Source organism: Pygocentrus nattereri, chromosome 5 (genome assembly GCF_015220715.1).
Source record: "Pygocentrus nattereri isolate fPygNat1 chromosome 5, fPygNat1.pri, whole genome shotgun sequence".
In the NCBI taxonomy this organism is placed as follows: Eukaryota; Metazoa; Chordata; class Actinopteri; order Characiformes; family Serrasalmidae; genus Pygocentrus; species Pygocentrus nattereri.
Genome location: NC_051215.1, coordinates 30,413,923 through 30,428,419, shown reverse-complemented (window position 1 = coordinate 30,428,419; position 14,497 = coordinate 30,413,923).

Here is a 14,497-nt window from a genome sequence, read left to right as displayed (position 1 = left end):
AGAGCTGGGGGGCATTCCGGAAACATGGGAAAAAGGGATTGTGCACAGTGATGAGCTTGGAAAAATCTAAAAAGGTCTGTTCTAGGAAGCCTAAATGTAGAGACTACTGAAGAGAAACTACGAAATGTTTCATCAAAGAGATCCTTAAAGGTGGTAATACCTCTCCTCTCCCAGCTTATAAATCCAGGGTTGCAGGCTTAAATAAATGACTTTTACATATTGGACTTAAAACAGACGCCTCAGTAAAATGAAACATTCTGCGAAACTGAGTCCAGATCTTTAGCGTAGACACAACTAACAGGTTAGAGGAGAAATGAGAGGAATAATGGGAAGAGAGGAATAAACCAAGGCGCGAATAGAAGACGAGTGACAGGAAAGGGATTCCATAATACACCATGCAGCCTCTGGGTTTTTAAACCAAAATGCCATTTTTTGTATGTTGGCTACAAAGTAGTAATGCATAAAATTAGGGAGGGCCAAGCCTCCAGAAGAACGGGGACACTGAAGAATTCCTTTCCTGATACGGTACGGGGGACACGACCACCCCCATTTAAACCCAGTGACAGCCTTATCTATAGAAGCAAAAAAGGATTTGGGGAGAAAAATAGGAAGACATTGAAATAAAAAAAGAGAATTTAGGAAGGACATTCATCTTAATACACTGTACCCTACCCGCTAAAGAGATGGGAAGGCTACTCCACCTCTGCAGGTCACTGCATATTTTAGTAAGTAGAGGGGAGAAATTAGCGTCCTGAATAAGTGATATTTTACGAGTAATATTAACACCTAGATATTTAAATCCGTCAGGTGCCAGCCTAAAGGGGATTTCCGTTTGTGTAATTGTACAGGCAGCAGCATTAATTGAGTAAAACGCGCTTTTGGAGAAATTTAGCTTATAGCCTGAATATAAACCAAATTCTACTAAAATGGAATGGCAGACAGGGGGTGAGTTATTTATATAAAGAGATCATCCGCATAGAGGGAAATTGGCAATTGGTTCTATGGCAATAGCAAAAAGTAAGGGCGATAAGGGACATCCTTGGCGTGTACCTCTATGTAAAGAAAAGCAATCAGAATATACAGAGTTTGTATGGACACAAGCTAATGGTGCAGTATAGAGCGGCTTAATCCAGGAAATCAATATATTTCCAAACCCAAATTTATTAAGAACAAAAAATAAATAGTCCCATTCTATACGGTCAAAGGCCTTCTCTGCGTCTAGCGAAACAACAGCTTCTGGAATTTGCGAATTATCTGATGTATATATTTAGAAGTTTACGAATGTTAGGATCAAGAACCGGGAGTGCTAGTTTGTCTATAAATGAGTGCATAGCAATAGTATCAGTCGGGCCATCCAAGGTATATAATGAAGAGTAGTCATTTTTAAAAGCCTTGTTGATGTCTTTAGGATAAGCCAATAAATTTCCATGAGTGTCCCTAACTTGGTGTATTAGTCTGGACGCAGCCTGTCTCCTTAACTGATGCGCTAGTAGATGCCCACTTTTTTCACCATATTCATTAAAAAAACCTTGAGAACGTAAAATAAAGGCTTCAGCATATTTTGTGGAAAACAAATTGAATTCTGCTTGTAGGTCAAGCCGTTTTTTAATTAATTCTGGAGTTGGACAAGAAGAAATCTGACTGTCTAAAGATAATATAGAACTAGAGAGCTCGTCGCGTGGGTCAACACTGCCATTTTCATCAATAAAGCAGGACAACGATGATGCCATTTTTGAGGTTACTGTTGACGTCAGTTTTGATCGATCTAGTGTGGGGTTCATAACACTATTAATGTCACCTCCGAGTACTAATTTGTGCGAATTTCGATCAGGAATGATGCACAGCAACCTATCCATAAAATCAACATCATCCCATTTTGGTGCATATATATTAACTAACACCACTGGAGTTTGAAAAAGTGAGCCTACTACAATAATATATCTACCATACTGGTCAGATATGATATTGGAAGGCGTGCAATGTATTCCTTTATTAATCAATATTGCTACTCCCCTAGATCTACTACTATAGTTATAGTGAAATACTTGGTTAAGCCAGGGCTTACGCAGTTTGGTATGCTCAAATCTGGAGAGGTGGGTTTCTTGGAGAAATACTATATCTGCCTTCATGGATCTAATATGATTAAAAACCTTTATAGCTTTAATTCGAGACTGCAGGCCCCTGATATTCCAGGAAATAAATCTAACCGGATTTATTTATACTGGATGCTATTGTTTAACTGAGAAGAAGAGACAAATAGATGATGCAGTAGAGAGCACAGGTGTATAATGCAGACAAAGGCTGAAAGCATAGCGACCTGGAGAAGGAAGAGAAAGTGACTTTGGGGAGGGAACACAAAAAAAAAAAAAAGAAAGAAAACCATCCACAGCACCACACAAACACAACAACACACCCCAACCCAAAGAGGGAACTACAGCCCTCTGAACAATCAAACCCACAGTGAAAGTACTTCCAGTGAACACCATTCAAACACACTAGCCTAAAACATGTCCAGCACATGTACTTATTAAATGCGCCATGACCCCCGCAAACGCTACCACATTCCTATACAATGTGAAAGTGTACCCAGCAACAACAGAAAATGACTGGGGAAAAAATTTTAAAAATAAAATAAAATCCAGTACCCACATGTTTACTGACTGCACAAACTAAGTATTTATGTGCGTTAACCTTTATATTTGTGCATTTTCTATTGCTCCCTTGATACCAAGTTATCAGCTAGGCAGAGCCTGTATACTATATACATAGAATATGTAAGAAGAAACCACAACAAGTGGAGATTATAACTTAGAAGGATCTGTATGTGCATAATCAATCTGAAAATAACGGTAATTGCAAAAACTTAAGAAGTGTACGTTAATCATATCTACACTGCAGCTTGTGCATTGAGAGAACTTTTATCACAGTCAAGTGTAAGTGAACTCTTACTGGTTAACAGAGCATAAAATCTGGAAAGTAAATTGAGTCACTGGTGTTAAGCAACATAAAGTTACTTTACTCCTCAAGACATCCGAGTGGCTCAGCGATTATAGTGATTTTTCAGAATGTGGCGCTGTGCCGCCTTTCAAAAAACTTGAAACCATGTTTGGAAACAACACGTAGTCGGGCCGGGAAGAGCAAACTGAACCGGACCCCTTCTTTATATGGCTCTCAAATTGGAGCGACGGGAGCGGTTCTCCAGGTCATCTAGCTTGTCGAGCAGTGCGGAGTTTTCCGTAGTGCGAGAGCTGCATTGATTTTCCAGTTGATTTTCCTATCGCTGTGATCTGAAGTAGAGGCTTCCAGGGCTTTGAGGCTCCCCGAATGAGATTCGAGCGTTTGCTTGATTGAGTCCAGAGTGTCAGCAGTGGGCTGTAGAGCACTGGACAGAGCCACCGTCCTCTCTAAAGGGGAACGAACTTTCCAAGTTTTCGAGCAACCAAGAACCAAAGCGGAGCGTCAGCCGAGTCGGCCATGATGTTAGCTGCCGGGGAGCTAGGCCTCTCTGAGGGTGCCGCTGTGTCGTGGGAGGGGCTGCCCGCTGCGTGGGCTCGAGAGCCGGTAGAGTCCTTAGCATGTCGCCCCGAGCTAGCTCCCGCATTCAGCGACTGCTCCAGAGGTGACTGTGAGCGAGTCACGGTGGGTGCAGTTTTGAGCACTTCTGCTTCTCTCTCTCAAATTGCGCGACATCAGACTAACCCGGGTCCAGGTAAGAAAGGCGTCAGGGAGTTTTCAACAAGGTAGTAACTCTGTTGTCGCAAAAGCAACCAGTATATTAGTGTGTAGCTACGGGAGCTGCTAACGCGCGTCTATTCGGAACGCATTCCTAACCGGAAGGTCTTTTTGAAATTTTAATGCATATATATATATATATATATATATATATATATATATATATATATATATATATATTATGCATAGGTTGGAAAGCTCATGTGGTTCGATCAACACAGAATTGTATCAAATTATTATTTTCTTTGCATGGCTTTACCAGATTTTCAGCCATTTTACATAGTTGTAGTTTTGTCTACTATAATTAACACTAGCAGGACTGAGATTTCAGGATCCTCAGGACAGCACCCCTTCTTTTTGCCAGCCATTTATTAATTAAATAACTGAACTGGTCGAAGAGACTGAACTTGACTTTCCTACCTGCATTTTCATTGACTAGTGGAACTCTACTAGTGGAGCTCTGACTGGCCAGTAAAATTTGACCTCCTAAAAAGTTTCCTTCTTGTGCTCTTACATGTGGATTTTTTACTTATGCAATCTGATTGGCTAGTGCAGGAGTGCTCAGTTATGGTCCTGGAGGTCTGCAACCCTGGAGAGCTCAGATCCAACATACCTGGCTCTAACATTCAGATGTTCCTGAAGGCTTTTATTACGTGTATCAGGTGTGTCTTATATGGGGTTGTAGCTAAACCCTGCAGTGTTTTCGAACATCAGTACAAAATACCCCCTGGTATTTGGGCGATTCCATTGTTGGTTGTGGGGTGTCTCATGTTGGCTGGCTGCTAACTCACTGCCATAGCGGCGCTGATGCTAGCTTCAGTGGCAGCAAAATGTTCAGTTCTTTTTTTGGAAAGGCTCTTTTCTAGTTTGGTAATGCAGCCTGCCACACATCTATTTGAGATCTTATCCATCTCTTCTTTTGCCTTTGGTTTGAGAAATGAGTAACAGTTTGCTCTTTCCACCAGTCCCTTGGCAAATTGGACAAGTTTTCAGATCTACACATGGCATATTGTAAAGTTTTTCATAGGGTAGGCCTATACTGGGCATAGTTACAGTTGCTAGACTATGAAGTGAACCAAATTGCTACAGCGCCACCCTGGGGCAGACTAAAGCTGCATCTACTTAGTTAAGAAAGCTCACTCTTTCACGGGTGAAGCAGCAAAACAGTGAACTTTCCCAAGGTGAACTTTCCTAGTGAGTGGCCAAGACACCTTCCTTCTCCAGTTTGACTAGCTAATGGAATTTTCCTTTCTGCACTCTTATTGGCTAAAGTTCTCTTAAGAGATTTGATTGGCTGGTGGAATTTTCCCTCCTGTGCCTTTATTGACAAGCCAGATTTTCCTTCCTGGCTCAGTTTAGGAGCTCTCTGCCTGCCAGTTCCTGGCTTCAGTCAGACAGTGTAAGAAATGTAATGACGGTGGGACAGAGAACATGCAGAAACAAAAGCTGTGTGCCACGTTTGCCATTGCCTGCGCAAGTAAATATTTCTAGTGTCTTGATTGTCTGATTGTCAAACTGTTCATAAACTAATACACCAGTATCAGTAGCCTATTTAGGGCCAAGATGTATGTGTATATAGGTACATGTATACACTCTTCTTCTTCTTTCGGCTGCTCCCTTTAGGGGTCGCCACAGCGGATCATCTGCCTCCATCTTGCCCTATCCATTACCTCCTCTACTTTCACACCAACCATCTCCAACATTCTTTGCCCAATATATCCACTATTCCTCCTCAACACATGTCCAAACCATCTCAACCTGGCCTCTCTGGCTTTATCTCCAAACTGCTCCACCTTCACTGTCCCTCTGATCTGCTCATTTCTAATCTTGTCCATCCTTGTCACTCCCAACGAAAATCTCAGCATCTTCATCTCCTCCCCCTCCATCTCAGCCTCCTGTCTTTTAGACAGAGCCACAGTCTCCAAACCATACATCATAGCAGGACGCACTACTGTCTTGTAAACCTTCCCTTTCACTCTTGCTGCTATCCTTCTGTCACACATCAGCCCTGACATCCGTCTCCACCCACTCCATCCTGCCTGCACCCTCTTCTTCACCTCTTTTCTACACTGTCCATTGCTCAGGATGGTTGACCCAAGATATTTGAAGTCATCCACCTTTACGACCTCTACTCCTTGCATCTTCACGGTACATGTATACACATATTGTGATAAATATCACTATGTATTATCGCCATTGTACTAACATCATAATTAAGAACAGAAGCAGAGCGTCCAGAAGGAACAATAGTCTACTAAAATCTGTTGCTTAATTAGTTTTCATTTTTAAGGACCTAGATTTTGTAGACTTTGATGAAATAAGCTCAGTAGCATTACTGGTTGCTTTAGAAATGTAAAGTACAAGTCTATTAATCTATGAAATTCAATATTTCAGTTAGCTTTCTATTTTGCCCCAATCAAGACAAGCAAAACATTGTTATTCATTTCAGCTTTAGGTGATAAACTATCTGTAGATAATTTGACAGGCTTTAAATGGAACGCTTATGGTGTTCCCTTCTCACTTGCCTGTACTTCTGTGTTTTGCTCACAGGTATGTTACACAGCCTGTGTTTTGATGTGCTTGACACTCAACATTGTCCCTGAACAGAGATACAGAGAGATAGATTTCACAGGTCTACTCAGATGTGGAATAAGTGCTGATCACATTGTTAGATGTGACATCAAGAACGGCTTCCCTGAAGGCACAAATGAAGGATTCTTTCACATGAGGAAATATAGCTGTTAAACAAATTTTCCAGTTTAATTATTAAGAAAATATTGGTATAACAAATTATGCTTCATGTGGTGCAGTCAATGGTGTTAAAACCACAAGCCTTAGAATATTTTTCCATTTTTCCATCATAGATGGAACTGACAGAGAGTTGTTACTATGATGTAGTTGTTTAGAGCACTGAACACAATAAACCTCCTTTTTCAAAGTAAGAAAATGTGTAGGTGTATGATGAAAAACACTGTTAGTCCACTGTAAGCAAAATATAGGCCTGGGAAAAGCCATACAATTTGAATAGAGTGTTCCTATTGAAGTCATCTGTTTTTTGGTCTTAGGAAGGAATATCTCTTATTGTGTATGATTGTTACTTTTGCAACATTTTTACCATAGTTTTCCCATTTATAAATCTGGCGTGCTTCCTCGCTTTAATTGAAAGGTAATGTGAACCATTTAGGAAGGAAGATCACAGGTAAATAAGAGGGTTTTCTGAGTGAAAGGAACATTACAGTTAAATTTTTTAATGAACTAAAATGTGTAACCACTGCTGCTCTGTGTTGGAAACCTACACTCTTTCCATTAATGTGCTGTGGGGTTTAAGCAGCCAGTACATCATGTCAGAAGATACACTACAGCAGTCTAACTGGGCCATGTTCTAACAAGGAGGTGCTAGTGGAAAGCTCCACCACACTCCAAGTTAAACGCACCACCAGCTGTGGGGCAGCTGCTGTCTAAGAACCTTAGTGCTCGTCCAAAGCCTGCCCTCAGTGGCCATCCTGGCTATACTGACTGCAGGACTCATCACAAAAATACTTTTTTAAACTAGTTTTTGGCCTTGAATTTCATACATGCTGTTAAGTCACTGTGACTAGGCCTGATGTAGCTTCCCACTTTGAGAAATTCAGGACTTTCTGCTTTGTGCTGTAAATGACAAAGGCTGTAAAAATGTCTTTGGGGACAGTATTAGCTGGTACACGTTTGGAGTACAGCAAAGTATCATGTGGATATGTTAAAAAAAAAAAAGGCTGTGTTATACACTTCATCAGTTGATCTTTTTGTTGGATATTGGAGTATAGTAGTAACCAAACATAACAACATCAAATTAGACCATTTTAAACACTGCATTGCCTAGAAAAACAATGCAAGGAGTAGTCGGATGATGTATGTGTGAAGATGAAATGTACAGAGCCCTAATGATGACATCCTGTATAAATAAAAAGTAATGTGTGGCCACGCCTTATTAACATGTTGGAACGAGATCCTAAGGCATGGGAATGAGATGATTAAGTTGTGGGCATGACTCGGTAAGGCATGGGAACAAGATCACGGCTTACTAAGTCATGGCCATGATTTAATCATTTCATTCCAACACCTTACTAAGTCGTGGCCACGCATTATTTTTATTTAGACAGGATATCACCTGTGGAACTCTGTAGAAATGTCTACGTACTCACACACTGCAGTGGTGCATTGGCTATTCTGAAAGAAGGAGGCATTTTTTATTAAAACAATATTTTGTTAGGCAGACAAGCTTAAAGGGAGCTGACACAATTTTTCCAAATTTGCCCTTACATGCTGTCACTCCAGGTGTCATGGATAGTGTAGGGCCTGGTTCACTGCTGGACTTGTCAGCCAGACAGGTGATGAACAGTGATTTGAGTGGGAGTTTGGCTGCTTCCAACAAGAATCCGATATAAGATGTCTTTTATCACGTCCCCCATTTCCAGCATTGTGTTTTTGTATATGTGTTTTTTTTAAGTAACTGTCTTTGATTTATTTCACGTATTTTTATATTTTTTATATTTTCTATAATAAAGTATAGAAACTCTATCTACTTCAACAAATGGAAAGCATTTAGAGTGAGACACAACATTTTACAACAGTTTTACAACAGACAACAGGGCCCAAAACTAGACTGTCTGTTCGGAAACCGAAACCTTGGCAACCCTAGACACATCACTTGGAAAAAGATGGATATAAGGAGACATGGATTTAATCAAGAATCTATCTAAACCTTTTTTGGACAACTGGCAAATCAACGTGGTCTATGAAGATCTCAGAGAAAGATTTGCCAACAGCTCAGCAAAATATGTATAATTGCGAAAGTCAGAATCAAAAGGATAAGAAATCAAAGTGGTTGTTTGACAGAAAATCAGGATGTCAAAGAATTTTCAGTTTAGGTCAAATTCCAAAACCTTTCCCAGGACAATCATTAAAGCCTCTCTTTGAGCACATCGGTTTTGGATGTGGGATGCCAAAAACACACAATTTCTTCCTTTTAAAGAGCAAAAATCCTTCACAAGAACCCAAAGAATACAGCAGGGCCTGACTGAGCAGAATTGGATGCTGACCAGAGAAGGATGGGTAACATTTTATTCATCAAATCCTTTTTCATCTTATCATCTCATCATTTTTTTCCTCACTGCTGTTGTTCTGAGCTTATTCATTAGAGATGGGAGCCAGTATTTCTATTAAGCTGCTTTGTGACAGTGCCCAGTATAAAAAGCACAGTGCACATAGAAATGAGTTGGACACATAATGATGTGTGTCTTCCCTTACAGCAAAGTCACACATATGTCACAAGTGAAATGTGTGAAAATATGTGGTGATACATTTTTTTCACATGGGTTTTTCAGCTGAGTGAGAGAAACATGCTTTTCTACCACCTTTAAACTGGAGATCATGTACTTATCAATGACTGCCACTAGATGCTGCTCAAACTCACTCTGGTTAACACTCTGCACACAAAAACGCAGAATCCTGACTTTGTGGGTTTTTGGATTACCAGACTAAGCAAAAGCCGACATGTACACTAAAGGATTTGTCTTTAGCTGACCAGAAAGATCAGCAGCTGCCCAGATTTCACACTGAAGTACATATAAAAGGAAAGAAAATAAACCATCAAAATTGCGCTGTCATTATCTGGAAATGGATTATACTGAGATTGGCACTGAAGCTGTTAGTAATCATGGGAAAGGAGGCCTTTCATATCCTGACATGATGAGTGTGGTCACTACTGTCTGTCTGGCTTGGACTTTTATACCATGAACCATGAGTGTGGTAAGAAATAACTACATTAATATAAGGAAATAAATAACTAACAGGGATTAAAGGGAAATTGAAAATACATTGTCTGGCTATTTTTACTTGAGAGGCTGCGGTGAGCTGCAGCTTTTTAATAGGAGAACACATAGTTGAGGCCTGGTTGATACAGCATATTCCCAATGCCTCAATCTTTGTGCAACTACAGCATCTTTCCTGCTCCAAATCTCTACACTATTTGCCTCTACTATTTAGAGATTAATCCAAGTTTTGTTCTAAAATAAGTGCCAACTTATCATGACAGGTGTTCAGTCATACACCCCAGAATAGCTCAGTTATCTCTAATGAGTGCAGCTGTTTATTAGTTTATTAATTAGCTAATTTAGACAATATTAATAAAGAAGTAGAGCAAAACATCAATAGTAATACAATATGAAAATATGAGACTTATGTCAAAAATATTGTTGTCTCCTGTAGTTTTCCTGCAGTACTGTCTTATAGTACACACATAAAAAGATGGTGCTTCAAGGGTTCTTTAGTAAAGAAAATGGTTCTACATATAACCTTGTACACTCAAAGATCCCTTTACATGATTAAAGAGTTCTTTACATCATGAAAAGGGTCTTCAGATTAATGGAAAATGTGCATGAATGCACTATAGGTGGTTATATATAGAACCTTTCTGAAGGGTTCTTCTATTGTTACAAGCTTGACATTGAGAACCCTTTTGGGTGCTTTATAGAACCACTTTCAAAAAGGTTCTATATAAAGCCATCTACAGAACATTCTCAGTCTGAAGAACCCTTTCAGTGTTTCTACATATATAGAACCATTTTGTTTACTAAAGAACCCTTAAAGCCCCATCGTTTATAAAAGTGTACTCTATAGCACCAGTTTTTACCAGAACCTTGTACATGTTGCAACCTTTTCACAGCTGTAACTGGCCTGGTGTGGTGCTGTTCTATGACGATACAGATAAGCCCATTTGGATGACTATGAACTGTGATTGGTTGGCACACTGATTAAATTTCAGCAATGTTTGATAACATCTAGCATTTTTTAGCCATAAAGCAGCTTTAATAAACTGATAAAAGTATTGCACTTCTGTCTTCTGTAATTAACTATAGCAATGTCCTAATTTACTGTCTGTAACAGCGGTTCTCTATCCTGATTCTGGAGCCCTCCATATGGTAGAGCAGGGATTTCCAATGCAAGTCATGGTGACCTCTTGGCTCGTATACATGGTGAGTCAAAAGACACAGGACACAGTTTTATCTCATTTAATTATTTATGCTGTCAAAAGCCTCCATGATGCGGTGCTGAGGGTCGTGTTTGAGAGATAAAAGTCAATAAAAATAAATAAATATATATATATATAAAATGGTTTCCTGTGACTTTTGACTCACCCTGTATTTCTGTGTTTTTTTTCCCACACTACACATCTGACCCAGACCACAAGGAGCTTGTTAATTAGGCAATGAGTTGAATCTGATGTGCTTGACTAGACAAAGCCCAAAACGTTATACACAACACACCCAATGACTTGTTCATCAGTGTGAATCAGCTCATCAGGTGTATCAGATTTGCTGGGAATAGGGGAAAGAGAAACTGCAGAGCAGTGGTTGTGCAGGACCAGAATTGTGAAGCAGTGATGTATAGTAATACATTTCATTTCAAATATCATCCCAAATGCTTTCCATTTAGTGTGACTCTAATATGAACCACATTTACTTATATTAAGTAACTTTAAAATCTCAGGCTTATTACATACTAAGGTCAAGTTTATATATATTGTGCTTTTTACAACAAGTGTTGTCACAAAGCAGATTTACAGAAAATCCGGGTCCGAGCCCCCATGAGTTTCGCCAGTGGTTACAGTGGCAAGGACAAACTCCCTAGGAGCAAGAGGAAGAAACATTGACTTAAAAGGGGAACCCATCCTCCTCTGGATGACAGTGGATAGGAAACAGCATTAATATAAAATATTATACTACAAATAGGGAAAACAGGCGGAGCAATGGTTAATTAGAATAGTTTTAGATTATGAGGCAGCAGCAGGATCAGGAGGGTCAGATCATGATGGTGAGGTTTGCATAATGTGTAGTGTATAGTGCATGAAGCTCCAAGGTGGTCAAACCAGTCCAGAAGGTTGGCGAGCAGTGGGCACCTGATCAAGGCAGAAGAAGCAACAGAAGCAGCAGCATCAGACGCACAGGATGGGGAGTTATTCAACTAGGCAAAGAAAAGGAAAACGCACAGAGTCAGTTCTGTAAAGAGTGGCTGATTTTTCAGGAACTACGATGGAATCAATGCAAAGTAGTTGAGCTGTGCTTAGGTCATAGAAGGTTGTAATAAAATTTTGGGCCTGCCTGCAGACCCTGGCCTTTTAAGGGGTTATTCATTATTAAAGGCCAATCCCATTTGTTCTTTTCACCCCTAGTTGAAATCTTCCTTCACGGAATGGGACAACCCTCAAAAACAAAAAACAAACAAACAACAAAAATAAAAAACACCACTTCATTAACTTCCCGTCTTCAGTGATAGCAGAGAAGGGAAAGGTTCAGCTTCTCACTGCTGGGCTTTAGTTACATTTAGGGCATCACATGCTTTCAAAGAGGAGGTATAATCAGGCATCAGTACTGCTGGACTATTTAAGGTGGACTGGAGAAAGTTAGCTAGCTAGCTACCAAGGTATAAGCATGCTATTAGTGATTTTATATGCTTGGTATGAAGAAAACAACCATAGTACATTGAAATGGCATGAAACTAAGATAATACTATGGTTATTGTCATTTTTTAATGGAGAAAATCTCTGGTTGCTCGCACAGCCATCTTTTTTTTCCATAACACTCCGTTTGAAGTGTCCCTCTGAAAAAGCTCCATTTGGAGGGCCATGTAGCACTAACACTTCACCCTACCCCTCCATCTCAACAAAAATTAGAACACCCTAACCCTCGACGTGAATGCCCAAGACAGAGGACTAAGTGGTAGAGGTAAGGGTTGAAATGGGATTGGGCCTAAGTAAGTGATCTATAAGACTTACTAAAATAACTATGGATGGTTGACATTAATGTACATTCACTAATAGGAACATGCAAGCATTCAATATGAATGTGGTACTTATCTTACTTCTATCAAAATATTACATAAAATTACAGTAATCAGCAAAAATACAATCTCTGATATGTCACTGTGTATTTTTAGTGAGTATGCACAAATGTTAGAAACAAAGGTTTTGTACAGGTACATTTTTCATTCCTCAAGGTACAAATAATGGAAACGTACCCTTAAAGGTACAACAGTGGTTTTAAGGTCCAGTTGTGAAGCTTAAATAAGTTTTTCCAGGTGAAAATGTCGTATTTGTACCTTTTAGAAACAAATGTTTTCAAACAGAACACTAAGATAAAAAGCCTGGAATTGAGAAGGGGTGTGGAGTCAGTACAACTTAAAAAATATAATTTCAGTGGATTGTGGTACCATTATGTATCCTGACTAAAGGTGCTGAGATGTACCCTTGAAGGTCCCACTCCAGGGATAACAGGGGTACTGTCCCCTCTTTTTTCAGAGAGTGTATGGTTTCCTGGAGAGCACATGGCGTACACCTGCATGTAAAGCAGATTAGACCTCTGTGTTTTACTGTGAATACAAAGAAAAATCTGAAATTAAAAGAACTTTTTCCTCAGTTTAACTGCTTTGGGCAAAACACAGCTTGCACATGTGCTTGAAAAGAGTAATAGATGGTAACCATTTTCTCACACATTTAGACAAAATGCTGCTGCTTACTTTATCTCCGACTATTCATTTCAAGTAATCTGTGGCCTTTAAAAAAGCCAGATTTGCACTATTTGCACCCAGATTTCCTCCCTCTTAGCAGTGTGTTTCTGTTTGTGTAGTAATAGAGCATAACCTCATGCTGTCCGTCACCTATATTTGGCCTCTTCCTGACGAAGGCCTGAGTGCTGGCGAGGGGAGGCAGAGGGAGTAGGTGGGGGTTATATAATTTCTTTGTGTTGCTTCCAGGGAGAACAATTAGTGGATACACAATTATGCCTTGAATGTATTTTGTTAATCTTTGCGTCCAGAATACAGGCCTGAGAGGGGAAGAGTGATAGCAAACTGAAAGCACTGACTAAACTCTCCCAATAAAACAGCTCCAAAAATAACAGTGAATCAACACTTGATTGAAGTCTTCAATGAGTTGATAAATGTTTCATTATTAGAGGCACTTTCATGTAAAAAAAAATTGGTGCTTTATTATGGTAAAAGATTTGTTGCTTGTAATAAAAGACTTGAAAATAATCCAGTTTTAGCTTATTTTGATGTTCAGCTTCTAAAATGAAAGGCTGGATCTAGAGATGGCATATTGTCACCTATACTGAAACCTCATAGGCCAATGCAGACACATTCTTTAAAACCACCCAGACTTTAAAACGATCTATTTTAATTGAAGCATTTCAGAAGGCCATCTAAAAGTACCATGTTCAAAAGCTACCGACCTATAGGTAAAAATACACAGCCAGCAACACAAGTTATACAAAACCGCTTTTTAAAATAAGTTTTTCTGTGAAAGAGCAGGGTGGCATGGTGGCCATCGCTGACCTGTGTCCTATCTGTGTGAAGTTTGCATGTTCTCCCCATGTCTGTGTGGGTTTCATCTGGGTACTCAGTGGTCAAGACATGCAGTCAGGCTGATTAGACACGCTGAATTGTCTCTAGGTGCAAATGTTTATGTCTGTATGTCAATGGACTTGCAACCTGTCCAGGGTGTTTCCTACCTTCCACCCAATGACAGGGATAGGCTCCTGTAACCCAGGAGGATAAGCAGAGTAGAAAATGTGTGTGAAAGAACAGAAATATAACTTATAGAGAATATGTGTGCAAAATTTTAATATGAAAAAGCAATAATTAGAGAAGAACCAAATGCTAATATCCAGTATTTTTAGTCTAGATGTTTGCTGATACATTTATCAACATTCATCAAATGCAAAAACTGGGA